The 14,682-nt window shown below is 39.8% G+C and overlaps 2 pseudogenes; one reads left to right on the forward strand and one right to left on the reverse strand.

Moving 5' to 3' along the window:
* Positions 1-12,020: 12,020 nt before the first annotated feature.
* LOC148826071 (U1 spliceosomal RNA) lies at positions 12,021-12,164 on the reverse strand (annotated as a pseudogene).
* Positions 12,165-13,992: 1,828 nt separating this feature from the next.
* LOC148826072 (5S ribosomal RNA) lies at positions 13,993-14,111 on the forward strand (annotated as a pseudogene).
* Positions 14,112-14,682: the final 571 nt, after the last annotated feature.

A 14,682-nucleotide genomic window follows, 5' to 3' on the forward strand; every position in this document is an offset into this window, starting at 1 on the left:
ATATAGAGTCTATATACAGATGCAGCCATTCAAAACAAGCGGGGTATGCTGCAGTATAACACGGTGGGCGTGTCGCAGTATACCGCATCATACCGTATGCAAATTAGATTATGTTAATAGTATCTGGAATCACCTTGTAAAACTGCCAGGTGGAGCTAATAAAGGTTAACCTCTCCTGTACAGCATTTGAGCTGTCACCAGAAAACGTCGGTTTTGAATCCCGATCACTGCTGAGGGACAATCTTTATTCAATTAAGAATTTAAATTGTATACTCTTTAGACTTTTAAATTTAAACAGTGTATTACAGCATGTTAATCATTAAACATTAAAAAGGCGGTATATTTTATATAAGCAAGATTGTTCTGTTGGACAAAAGTACACAACCTACCACCTTTATCATAAATATTTTAATTATGCAGGAATATTTTATGCATCAAAGTCTTTACCGAAGATATTACTAATAGTATTAATAATGAATGACCTTGGACAAGTTGTAAGCTCAAAGTATTACCCTGGTCCACATTCTTTGTAACCGTCTTTGTAAACGAAAAGAGTTTATTTTTTCATTGACAAAAAGTAACACCACAGCATTTAGTTGATCAGATCACGCATTTGTTTCCAATCATACAAAGTAATTCTTGAGAATCTCCGATTCACCATGCCTTTCACATGCTCATAAACGATATTAATTTAGGAACATAAACATATTACTATATGTAAACTGTACTATATATTGCTGGTCTTGGTAGTTTAAAGAAAAAATACACACCAGTATTCCATTTCTCCCTAAACATTTTAAGCATCAAAGTCTTACATGTTGCTATTTGGGAAACGTTTTCACGTGCTCCTTCTGACCATATTAAGATTATATACTTTGTGAAAAGTGATAGTCTTTTAACCTTTTCTGTGAATTCGCTTGTTATCTAACAAATGCATACTTTTAGAATTTGATTAACAGGGAATATAATATGGAATTGCGTATCTAAACAAATTAATAACGATATAATTATATTCATGTACTGTCTGGCGGAATAAACTTAAGAGGTTAGTTAGTGCGACACGGAATTATTAAGAATTATCACCTCTTTTTACACTTGAGAACAAATGAGAACATTCCACTCAGTGGGCGGTGCATTGTTATCTCAATCACCTGCTAATTAGTTTTACACTACTGGACGACAGGAGAATGTGACTGTACTGTATCTGTTCAGAATGTGTGTTAAAATCAATACAGTAATTGATTAAAATCGCAATTGCATGTTTAATTAAATGCCTTTTTTGATTCACAATCTGAAAATGAAAACCGTGGTAAAGTCACCTTGAATTTAAAAAAACGATTTTGGCACACCTGTAGCATTTTCACGAAACCTCCTAGTGTTGTGAGAACACTTGCTTTGTGTATAAAGTACATTGTGAATGTTTTCACAGCCTTCACTTTGTCGTTTTTATGCCATTTGTTTGACCACGCACGAATATTCCTATGTCCGTATCTTCGCAAGGGAATCAGTGCAAATTTTAATACTAATTAAATGACCGCGGGTACTTTCCACCCCCTCTACATTCTCAGAGTAGAACAGACTAACCTTCTAATGAAAGACGGTCCACCCCCCCCACCCCCCACGGACAGGAAAAGTGCCCACAGGCACTTAAACTTAATATGGTCAGTAACAGTAAACAGTAACATGGTCAGAAGGAGCACGTACAAACGTTTCCGAAATAACCACATGTAAGACTCTGATGCTTAAAATGTTTAAGGAGAAAGTGGAATACTGGTGTGTATTTTTTCTTTAAACTACCAATACCAGCCATATACAGTCTGTAACATAGGGATTTCTATATGTCTTTATTTAGTGGTTACATTAGTGACAAAGGCTAAACTTTTAGCTTCAGTAAAGCGTAAGCCGTATGGCATACATGTTTGTTTTGGGTTTTGCTTGTTCACATATCTTCCCTTTTTATAAAACGACATGGTTGAAAACTGTTCCAGAGCCACTGTTGTTTCATCAGTGAAAAGTACATCATGAAATGCCTCTCCCTGTTCAATCCACCGGAAAAAAGAAAAGGAGCATAAAGCGTCTGATGGTCATAAACGATATTCATTTAGGAACAGCATCAGAGATATGTTTTTAACTGCACTGCATCGGAGAGAATATCATAGTGTGTTTTTTTTTACTCCCTGGTGGAAACTGGCTTCCATAAGAATCAGTATGGCTCAGAGATTAAATAAAACTTCACTCGCACCAAACAAATGTATATTTCTAAATATCACATAATGATTTAAGTCATTTTAATAACAATGAATAGTCACCTATGCGTTACAATATAAACATTTATATTGATTTAAATCGCATTTAAATCGCCTTTATTTAAAACCCATAAATAAAGCTGATACTGTTTAGACTTTTAATTATTTAAAACTGTATTACAGCAGCACAATGCACAATGCAACGTAAATCGCTATCTTTGTCTTCTGTGTAATAATGTTCACCTCTCTGTCCAGCAAATTAACAATAGTAATAATAAACTTTATTGTATATGGCGCCTTTAAAGATGGCTCCTCAAATCGCTTTACAGGTTAAAAACAATAACAACAATACTGTTAGGCTGGGCAAACGATTTTTTTTTAAGAAATACAAAATGAGATATAATGATGTGTTCCGGCTTAGACATTAACGAAGAGCATAACACGTGGGCGGCATAGCGGTCGGCTCTGGCTTTCCCATCTACTGGGCTAGAATATGTTACTGTATACCGATGCACTGCAAATACATCCCCCCTCTCTCCGGGAGTGCTGGCTGTGACGAATTAAACCGGTTTCACAGGTATTTTCAAAGTAGAAGGGGGCGAGATTTCCAGCGAAAGACACCTCCCCCCTTCAAAAACCCAGTAAGTACAGTACTTACAGATGCAGCCATTCAAAATGCGCGGTAAAAACCCGTGGTACAGTAACCTACCCACAAGCCACCGCAGGGCACCGCGGTAAGTGATTGGCTGGCCAAAATGACCGACAGGGGCACTCCTGGTGCATTGGTTGGTAGTGAAAAGATTTAATCATTTAATGTCTTTACTGTGCACATTTTAATCCGCTTAGTTTTGAATATTTATATGGAATTTTACCACTAAAGGGAAATTTTAGTAGCTGAGCATAAAAAGAAGAGGAGCATAACGCATCTGAAAGTCATTAACGATGTTAATTTAGGAACATAAACATTACTGTATGTACATAAACTGTACTGTGTATGGCTGGTCTTGATAGTTTAAAGAAAAAATACACACCAGTCTTCCATTTCTCCCTAAACATTTTAAGCATGAAAGTTTTATGAAACGGTACCCAAATATGCAATTGCTGTATAGAATGAATTTTAATTTTAAAAAATTATTTAACACAAAAATTAAGCTGTTTACATCTTCCGCCTGAGAACAGTCACCCGTTGCTACCCAACGCAGAAACACAGCCACTAACTAGCAAAGAGAGGACATTAGCTAGCCAATATGCTAAAGAAAGAAATGATTATTTTGTTTATTTCTTTTGCACATTTATTTGAACATTTGCATCGATTGTACAAGCACTTGGAAACTGTCCAATCCCTAGTTCATCAGGCATTTTACCGGTCTGGCGCCGGTCTGTGTCTTATAGGATATAATGCCAGCGAACTCTTGTTTTTATATCCACTATAACAGACAATCTCCTTTGCTTTTAACCGAGCGTTTAATAATTTCCTAAAATGAAAATGATTTACTTTATTTCCCTCATGGGATCAATAAAAGTATCTATCATCTGTTTAAACTATGGGACAGAATTCTGGGGTCTCCCCATACCAGAGATTATGGTAGGGCTTCAGAATGGTGATTGGCTAACACCATCTGACACCCCTCTGATTGGAGAAAAAAGATGTGCTGGTTTGCTATACATACAGTACTGTACCAGGAAGAGGACTTCTTTCTATTCGAAATGTGTATTTTAAAAGTTTAATTAAGAAGTAAAAACCTTACAGCGTACACAGATTTCTAAACTGATCAGGATCGTTATCTTTGTCTTATGCATAATAATGTTCACCGCTCTGTCCAGCAAATTAATAATAAACTTTATTTTATATAGCGTTTTAAACGAATAAGTAATTAGATTGCTCATAAACCTAATCATTTGCTTTTTCTTTTTATTTAGGCTCAGATTTCAACTATAGATCGTATTATTAATAACCATAATAATAACCAACCAACAAAAACAACCATATAAACATAATACCAACCAAAAACATAGATACCTCCAATTATCATAATCCCGCCCCTTATGCAAAACCAAACCCTCCTCCCATCCCAGTTTATCCTCTTTATCATAAACAAAATCCACCTCAATTTTCAACATAAAGCATTACACAAAATCAATACCTCAACACTCCATACTCAACAACGATAATTCACAAACAGCCAGAACATGTAACTCCACATTCCCAAACAGACCTCATTTCCATAGCCCCGCCCCTTATGCAAAACCAACATCCCTCCCCTGTTCTCTCTCTCCCCTGGCATTTGTAATCGTTTTTATTTTCAAATAAATTTTAGCAAAGTCATGTATTTTAAAAATCTTAAGATTTTTATATTTATGTCTTTATTTAGTGGTTTCATTAGTGACAAAGGCTAAACTTTCTTGGAAAAATGTCTTTTATGTAAACCATGTTTGCTATTAATTCATTCAGGGCTAAAATATGTTCATTGTCTTCTAATGAAAGAAGGGTTCCTTTCGCCGTAGTTGGGTTGAAATTAGAAGCTTGCCACGCCCGGACTGTTACACCAACGCATTAGCATGTTAAAGCGATTTCATTGAGGAGCCTAACCTTTAACTAGTAAGTACTGTACTTACTGGGTTTTTGAAGGGGGAGGTGTCTTTCGCTGGAAATCTCGCCTCCTACTTTGAAAATACCTGTGAAACCGGTTTAATTCGTCACAGCCAGCACTCCTGCAGAGAGGGGGTTGTACTTGCAGTGTATACAGTAGATGGGAAAGCCAGAGCCGACCTCTACGCCGCCCACGTGTTATGCTCTTCGTTAATGTCTAAGCCGGAACACATCATTATATCTCATTTTGTATTTCTTTAAAAAAAAATCGTTTGCCCAGCCTAACAGTATTGTTGTTATTGTTTTTAACCTGTAAAGCGCTTTGAGGAGCCACCTTTAAAGGCGCCATATACAATAAAGTTCATTATTATTACTATTGTTAATTTGCTGGACAGAGAGGTGAACGTTATTAGACAGAAGATAAAGATAGCGATTTACGTTGCATTGTGCATTGTGCTGCTGTAATACAGTTTTAAATAATTAAAAGTCTAAACAGTATCAGCTTTATTTATGGGTTTTAAACGCAATTTAAATCAATATAAATGTTAATATTGTAGCGCCTAGGTGACTATTCATTGTTATTAAAATGACTTAAATTCGATCATGTTGTGATATTTAGAAATATAAATTTGTTTGATGCGAGTGAGGTTTTAATTAATCTCTGACTAAGGAAACGTTAAATTTTCAAAGAAATGTTTGTTAAAAAAAATCTAGTGAGATTTGATCACAGACCGTGTGACATAGGAGTCAGGAACCTAACCCATAGCGCCACCGGCAAAGTCACGTGCAGAGTGCTTAAAAAGCACTACAGAAACATTATCAACAGACAATGTACAGCGTGTACTATTCTTGTGTTGCGGTACATGAATATAATTATATCATTATTAATTTCTTTAGATACGCGATTCCATATTATTTTCCCTTTTAATCAAATTCTAAAAGTATGCTTGTTGACTGGTATCACGTTAGTTAAAGACTTAATGTTTAGGGAGAAATGGAATACTGGTGTGTATGTTTTCTTTAAAGTACCGAGACCAGCCATATACTGTATGTTTAAGTTCCAAAATTAATATCGTTTATGGCCTTCACACGCATTGCAGTATGCTCCTATTCTTTTTATGCTCAGCTACTAAGATTTCTCTTCAGTTGTAAAATTCCATATAAATATTCAATACTTAAATGGGCACAGTTAAGACATTAAATATACATATACATACTGTATACAGTACAGTTTGCATACGGTAATATGTTTATGTTCCTAAATCAATCTCTTTTATGAGCATGTGAAAGGCATGGTGAATCAATTCTCAAAAATTACTGTACTTTGCATGATTGGAAACAAATACGTGATTGCGAAATGCTGTGGTGTTTTTTTACAAAGACGGTCAATGAAAAAAAGAACGTGGACAAAGGCAATACTTTGTTTACAGCTTGTCCAAGGTCATTCATTATCAATACTATTAGTAATATCTTCGTTAAAGACTTTGATGGCGACAGCTCAAACATGAGAGGTTGAGCTTTACTAGCTCCACCTTGCGGAAATTCCGGATACTATTATTTTGCTTGTGGTATTATAGGAGAATTTACGGTAACTCGCGGTAGACCGCGTAAAGCGCACTGCAAAATAATGCGGTATCGCCCGCGCATTTTGAATGGCTGCATCTGTACTAGTTAAGAAAGCTAGGCTCTTCAATTAAATCGCTTTAACATGCTAATGCGTTGGTGTAACAGTCCGGGCGTGGCAAGCTTCTAATGTCAACTCGACTATGGCGAAAGGAACCCTTCTTTCATTGGAAGAAAATGAACATATTCTAGCCCTAAATGAATTAATAGCTAACGTGGTTTACATAAAAGACATTTTTCCAAGAAAGTTTAGCCTTTGTCACTAAAGAAACCACTAAATAAAGACATAAATATATAAATCTTAAGAGTTTTAAAATACATGACTTTGCTAAAATTTATTTAAAAATAAAAACTATTACAAACGCCAGCGGAGAGAGATAACAGGGGAGGGATGTTGGTTTTGCTTAAGGGGCGGGGCTATGGAAATGAGGTCTATTTGTAAATGCGGAGTTACATGTTCTGGCTGTTTGTAAATTATCATTGTTGAGTATGGAGTGTTGAGGTATTGATTTTGTGTAATGCTTTATGTTGAAAACTGAGGTGGATTTTGTTTATAATAAAGAGGATAAACTGGGATGGGAGGAGGGTTTGGTTTTGCAAAAGGGGCGGGATTATGATAAGAGTTTAATGGTTTGATATATTTGATTTTGTATTGTGGTTGTTATCTATGTTTTTGGTTGGTATTATGTTTATATGGTTGTTTTTGTTGGTTGGTCGTTATTATGGTTATTAATAATACGATCTATAGTTGAAATCTGAGCCTACATAAAAAGAAAAAGCATTTTCAGAGAGCAATTACGCTGTTTTTATGTAGAATAAGTGATTAGGTTTATGAGCAATCTAATTACTTATTCGTTTAAAACGCTATATAAAATAAAGTTTATTATTAATTTGCTGGACAGAGCGGTGAACATTATTATTCCTTCTCAGAACGAGACGAGCTCGTTCTGAGAAGGAATTCCCATCCTCGAATTCACCCTGGCTTTATCATGTAGTTGGTTTTATACCCCTTTTTTCCCGTCTGAAGATCTAATACTTGGAGTAGCCCAGCCTTATGGATTCCCTCATTAGGTAAAACAATCACAATATCACATAACTCTATTGAGATAGTTCACATAAATGCTATTTCATACAGTTATTCCTTATAAATGCTGCAGGGCATCCCAGCCCAATAGGTCTGGGGTGTCCCCCACCCACATCAGTAGTTGAATGGGTTTGATGGGTTTACTGAGACAATTATTAATTGTAGCAGTAATCACGAGGTTGTTCGTTGGGGCTTTTAGAAAATCAATCGTCAGAACAAATAACAACGCACACACACGGGTTCAATACACGTGATACATTTATGAATATAAACTGTGCACCAAACATATACTAGTCTGCCTGGATACGAGCGGCAGACCTTACTGTGAGGGTTATCAATATACAAGGTATATAATCTCGAAGAGATGCAAAGACAAAGAGATACACAACAGAGAATATATGTCAATATATATCGTTCGGTTACCAAATCGCTAATCAGTGTTATTACCCACTGTTACTCTAAACTCGGAAGTAAATACATTACTCATGAATTAAATTGATAACAACTTGTGTTGAGGTACAATTGAATTCTCGAGACGCAATGTAGAACATGGGGTTTACTTATCCACTGTGTATGGATTTGGAATTTCCCGGCACGAACACCAAACCAGCTGACAGGCTCTGTTGCAGCGGTTGTCCAATGGTTGTTGTGTCGGCGTCCTCTGGCTACCGGCCAACCAGTCGAGGTGCAGCTCGGAGTAGGACGGGCGGAGGAATCTGACTGCGGCACGCAGGGCAGTCGTTGCTCCGAGGGGATCTACCAGCAGTCCGGCTGGCTAGTAGAAAGTCTCTATGCACAGAGTGTGACCGCGATTCCTCACAAGTCACTCTTTTGCCTGGGAAGAAGCTGGTTCGTTCCCGGTCCAGCGCTGCTTCTGAATAAGCTATTCAGGTTGTCGACTACGGTCCAACTGTAGGCTGCCGTTGATCAAGCGGAGCATTCACGTTGGTAGAATTCTGAGTACGTAGGGGATCCTCGGCCTCGCGCTTAGAACAAAGTCCAAGTCCTTTTGCAGACAACTGCAGTTGTCACGTGATTGTCTCTGAGGATGCGTGAAAATGGCCAAGGAGAGCCCCGATCTGAGCTTGCGCTCCCTTTTTGATCAAGACCCAGATGTGTGCTGATTGGTTGAGAGTTTGGCGGGCATTGGAGACCCACGTGGTATTACCACGCCCTGCCAGTCCCTGATTGGTTGATCAAGGTGAGATATAAGTCACTTACTCTTGACACTTAGGAATGCGGTCCAGATGTCCATTCGGCACTCCCTAGACTTATAGGCGCCAATGGATGACCATTGATCATGATAGCCAGGCTTAGCTAATTGCATCCCCGTCTGGGAGCTTGTTCCTTATCAAAAGAAAACATCTTAAATCAGCCTGCATGAATTCTTTCTCTGTGGCTGCACCACAGAGATGGAGGGTGAGATGGGGCCTCCTTTAGGAGCATACCAACGCTTAATTCTGTCTTATTAACAAACATTGCCGCTACACCAGCTTATTAGTAGTTTTGTCTTTGGGGTCTTGCCCCCCTTTCCCCCAGGGCTAGTTAACTCACCCCCCATCTGGATATGCCCAATCAGGAGATTTATCCCAGTCCTCATTATTTTCTTGAAGGGGTATTATATCTTGGTATAATATTAAAGTCGCACAATAATTGCAACAAACTGGCGGCTCCTTTCTCTCCTCCTTGGGAGTCTTTTTACCTGCCATTTGCAGCGCTCGCACTTCTGCATGCATGCTTCGCGAGTTATTAAATCAAATCTGTCTCCGCTCTCCGTAATATCAGGAAAGCACAGTTGTACATTCTTGGCAACATCAGGTTTTAACCCACTCAAGTAAATTTGTTTTATTACTGTGGAAGTATCTTCATTCACTTCCTTTTCATCAGCTAACCCCAAGTATACTATCCATAGTTATAAACCTTACTGTAAAATCTGAAACATCCTCACTTTCCTTTGCTGACATGCTGTTACTTTTTTCCCAATCAGTTTTCGGTGGGTAATGCTCTTTCAAAAATCTCCACACCAATTCCCACCCTTCTCCCAGATTCTCTCTCAAGGCGTTCTATTTCTTCTTTTGCTTTTCTTTTTCTACATATATAACTTCGTTTCATCAGCCATTGCTTTTAGCTTTATCTGTTTATTTTTATCCCAATGTTCATACACTTTTCTACATACCTGTTCAGCCTAAATTCTGTCTGACAGTCCATATTTCTTTACATTAATCTAATTTTTTTTCCTTCACACCAAACCATTTTCACGTCTCCCACGCGCCCCGCGGAATCCCCCAGTCGAGACAAACTGACAAACTATCACAATACGGGAACACGGACCAGGTTCCAAATCCTGGCTTTAAACACACAGTTGAATCGAGTTACCATTTTCGGCTCTTCTGCGAGTACAGTTCTAGTTACTACCTTCAGCCGTACTGCAGTCGTGTACCAGGATGCAACACCTGGATTTTTTCGCACAGACAGGGCAAGACACTATTCCTTCAGCAATCCCTCTTTTTCTACCCCACCTTCACAAAACAGGCATCTACAAACACATACACCATAAACTAATTTTTCTGTTGGACTCGCTTCAGCTTCAGAAAAACCCTGAACCCACCACAGCAACATGGAGAGGACAAGCGACTTTTTAGAAAAGAGGAGTCCTTACCTCTTTTTAGAAGCGGCCGCCAAACTTTTCCTCTCCATGTCCGTGTGGTTTAATTTAGATGGATACTTCTTCATCATTTGGGTCATGTATCCGCCAATCTGCCTCCTCCTTTTTAGAGGATGCTGTAAACCTTTAGGAACAATATGATCTAGCAACAAGGTTATGTCACTGTAATTAGGCTTAAGACAATCAAGAACAAGGCTTGCCTTTCTTCTAAATTCTTTACGATCATCAGGCAATTTCGGAAAAGACTTGACTAATGCAAATAATTCACTAGGAGACCAAGGTCAATGTACATATGCTGGAGTTCCTTCTGGACCTGTAAAAGTGCACATTGGCATTTCATGAACAAGTAAAAAGACTTTGGCTCCGGACCGCTTTCTAATTTTGGTGGAGACTTTTTCTTTTTAGTACGCCATGACTTTAGCTGCAGCTTGCTGTTCTTTAGTTTCAAGACTAGTCTTATTTGAAGCTTCCCATCATTTCTGTGATTCCTCTTTCCCTGACATAAGTTTTCCAATTCACTTTCTTTCCTTTCTTCTCATTCTCTTCTAAGTTTTCACTTAACATTTCTATTTTATCCCTGTCATCTCATCTTCAGGAAACTTCTTTTCCTAATTCCACTTTCCCCTGTCTATTCTGACCACTTACAAAGATCCTTCATAGTTATGGGCCCCTAATTATCATATATAAATTATGTGCAAGTTCCCTTACACCTATTACCAGTTCATGAACATAAATTTTTTTTATTCTGCCGGGACTCTAACCCAGACTATAATCGTTTATACCTATTCCTGCTTCTCTGAATTTGTAGTACATGTACTTTTGCTGGACTGCTCGGTCCCATTTTCGTCTTTGAATTTTCATTCCCCATTTTTACCGATCGGTGCCTTACTTAGAACCTTATCACATTAACTACTCCGCAGAGCAAAAACCACACATCTGTGTTAAGATAAGTTCTTTATATGAGTCCCAGACTGATGTCAGACTGCTGTGAATTCTCCAGACGCGTCTTTGGAAGGATAAAAAGTTTATCCCCCGAGGTTCGTCCAATTTGCTAAAATTGTCCGGGTCCAGATGAAGTTTCAGCAGCCGTCCGCGCTCAGGTTTGTGATCCCGGATGAGCCCCCAAATTGTCATGGAAATATAACTATCAAGGAAGCCACAAGAGAGAGTTCTCACCTGAGTAAGGTCTTTATTTCAATTTTGCAATATTCGGAGCCCTGCTGCCACTCTGCACATCAGAGACTCAACTCATTACAAGCAGTACGGGATTTTTTAAGATGTTGCAGTGTAAGGGAAAGTTCAGCATTTTGTCATTTCTAATACTTCCCCTTTCCTTAGGACAAAAACAGATTACATCATAAAAACGAAAAAAAGAAGCACCAATATATTTTTTGCAAAGCTTATCAGTTACCTTCGGCTAATCTAATGACCCAGACAGTACATACTGTTTTGATACACTGTCTTCTAAAAGTAACCTAGACAGTGTGTACTTTGTTGACATACTGTCTTCTAAAATTCTGCACGTAGCACAGCAGTTACATTCTTGTTATATATTTTCCTAAAGCTCTCTACATTTTAAGAATCAATTTACTTATTAGATTTCCAGTTCAATTCCCTCCTTTTTATTCTTAAAATGTTTAAAAGTTAGATTCTTCATAAGGATTCCCTTACTTTGGCTCCCATACTTTGGATGCTTCTGAAATTAGATTTCCATTTCAATGGATATTTAACACTTCCAAGAAAAATGATCTATAACCTCATCTCTAGAGATGTTTTGTTGCTATGGCATGTGTGTGTGACTCATACATATAAAAAAAGCTGTTTGTAAAACGAATATCGAAGCTGCCTCTACATCTGCAAATTCGCAGGGGTCAGCACAGCCGGAGTGTAATGGTCGAGCCTCGCCCTGGGTGAACCTCCTTCTTGATCAAGGTATCTCCCCTACCAGGTAAGTATGAGTTGTACAAGCCCCTGCAAGCGGCCCGCACCCACAGCACAAATCTCGCAGCCTAGGCCAGCTCCTTCGCCCTGCATGCCACCGCCTCCTGCTGTGCCCACTCTTCCCCACACTCACATGCCACACTAACACTCAAAAATGTGGGCAAAACGAGAAAACGAGCGTGCCGTTTCCTACACATCTGCAGTCGCCATTGCGCATTCGCAGCATGTCCCGGGACGCAATTCGGCCTCATTTGCATAACACCAGACCGGCAGATCACTACACAAGCTCGCGATGTGCGCCTGCCACACACCGATCAAACAGTAGTGTGCTCTCTGAAGGGACCAGTTCTGTAGGGTTTGGGCATTTACGGGGACAATTATTAATTGTAGCCGTAAATCACAAAATGATTCTTTTGATGGCTTTACAATAGAATCCAACCATGCGATATAACTCAAACAACGCACACACACACAGGTACTAATACACGAGGATACATTTATTAATACATAGAATATGCATGTAAACCTAACAGATCTTATCGAGAGGGTTATCAGAATACAAAAGATATATATTCAATCAGTTACGAAGTGTTACAAATATCAAGAGGACATACGTTCAGTATATCATTCATTTAGACTGTTTCGTAATTGAACTTGGTTACATCTTCTACATTAGATACTCAAAACAAGTACATAACTCTTAGGAATTAAATTGATATCAACTGGTTGGGATAACAATTGAATTCTCGAGCTGTAATGCATTGAAGTTGAATACTCATCCAATCTCTGGGAATTCAGATCTCCTGCGGGCTCTCTGGCTCCGTGCCAGGCTGTGCTGTGCGGCTTGCGACGGTGCGCTGCTGATGCTCACTGACCGGCTAGTTAGTGTTGGCTTTAACTAGCAAAGTTTGTGCACAGGAGAAAAGATGACTGTGGGTCCCAGCAGGTCAGGAAGAAGACCGGTTCATTCCTGATGAAGCGCTAGTTCTGAATAGTGATTCAGCTGTCCACAGTTCTGACCTGTTCATGAGGCTTGCTGCTGATGCTAACCTCGGGTGGATCCTCTGGTTACTCTCTGGCAACCTCCGCTCTTGACTCTTAGAACAAAGGAAAGTTTTGGAACTCAGACACAGTGGTTGTCCGGGCTGAGTCTCAGGATGGTCAGGAGGCGCGCTGCGAGAATGTCCTGCCCTTGGGAGCCTTCTGCTCCTGGGCCGTCCTGCCCTGGAATTCTCCTTTGAATTCCCTTTAGAAAAGTCCACGAAATAGTCTCTCAGGCCCTCTGTGTTGCCTGTTTTTACCTGGAGGAACTTCAGCTCGTTCATTGGCTGAAAGTTCCATGGGCATCAGAGTCCCACGTGGGTTACTCGGCCCTACCAGTCCCTGATTGGTTAATCAAGGTGAGATATGAGTCACTTACTCCTGACACTTAGGAATGTAGTCCAGATGTCCATCTGGCACTCCCTAGACAGATAGGCGCCAATGGATGACCATTGATCATGATAGCCAGGCTTAGCTAAGTGCATCCCCATTTGGGAGCTTTCCCTTAACAAAAGAAAACATCTTTAAATCAGCCTGCATGAATAGTTTCTCTGTGGCTGCACCACAGAGATGAACAGAGAGATGGGGCCTCATTTGGAAAAGCACAGCAACACTTAATTCTGTCTTATTAACAAGCATTGCTGCTACAAGTGAAAGACTGAAGTGAAATAGAGCGGGGACGAAGGCAGTGAAGAGAGAGAACGTTGGAAGAAGAGAAAAACGCAAGGGAAAAAAAGCAGTGCGTAAAAGAGGTGACGGAGCTGTCCTCTCTATAAGAAAGGGGCCATTGAACCCTGGTCTCGCTTATGGCCACACCCCGTTGAGCACGCCTGATCTCATCTGATCCCTGAAGCTAATCAGGAACGGGCCTGGTTAGTACTTGGATGGGAGACCATCTGGGAATACCAGGTGCTGTAAGCTTTTAAGCGCAGGAGGCGCCCTATCCCCGCTCGCTCGCTCATTCCCCTGTTAACACGTGCAGTGCGGCTTTTCCGTCTGTTTATTTGTCAGCGTTGGCGAGACACGGGTGCTTGTGTATTACCGTGAGCGTTTTTTATTCTGATCATGAACAGTTTTACAAGTCCGCAAAGGATCGAGGAAAGGTTTATCGCCAGCTGAAAATAGACACAGCGCTTTGGCTGTGGAGACTTGTTCGGCTGGCGTTCTGGGAGTCGTGTTTTTCAGAATTGTATTGAGATCGTTTTCCACAGAGCTCAGATGTCAAAGCATAGCAGCAGCTCTCCACAGCGATCCTCTATAGCACCCTTTCTCCCGCAGCTCCGTCCTCATTGGGAGGAAGCAAGAGTGAAAGGCTGAAGTGAAATAGAGCGAGGACGAAGACAGTGAAGAGAGAGAACGTGGGAAGAAGAGAAAAACGCAAGGGAAAAAAAGCAGCGTCGTAAAAGAGGTGACGGAGCTGTCCTCTCTATAAGAAGGGTGCCAGTGACCCCTACTCTCGCTTACGGCCACACCCCCTTGAGCAGGCCCTCTG

The sequence above is a fragment of the Atractosteus spatula genome, chromosome 10 (genome assembly GCF_055471065.1).
Source record: "Atractosteus spatula isolate fAtrSpa1 chromosome 10, fAtrSpa1.hap1, whole genome shotgun sequence".
NCBI lineage: Eukaryota > Metazoa > Chordata > Actinopteri > Semionotiformes > Lepisosteidae > Atractosteus > Atractosteus spatula.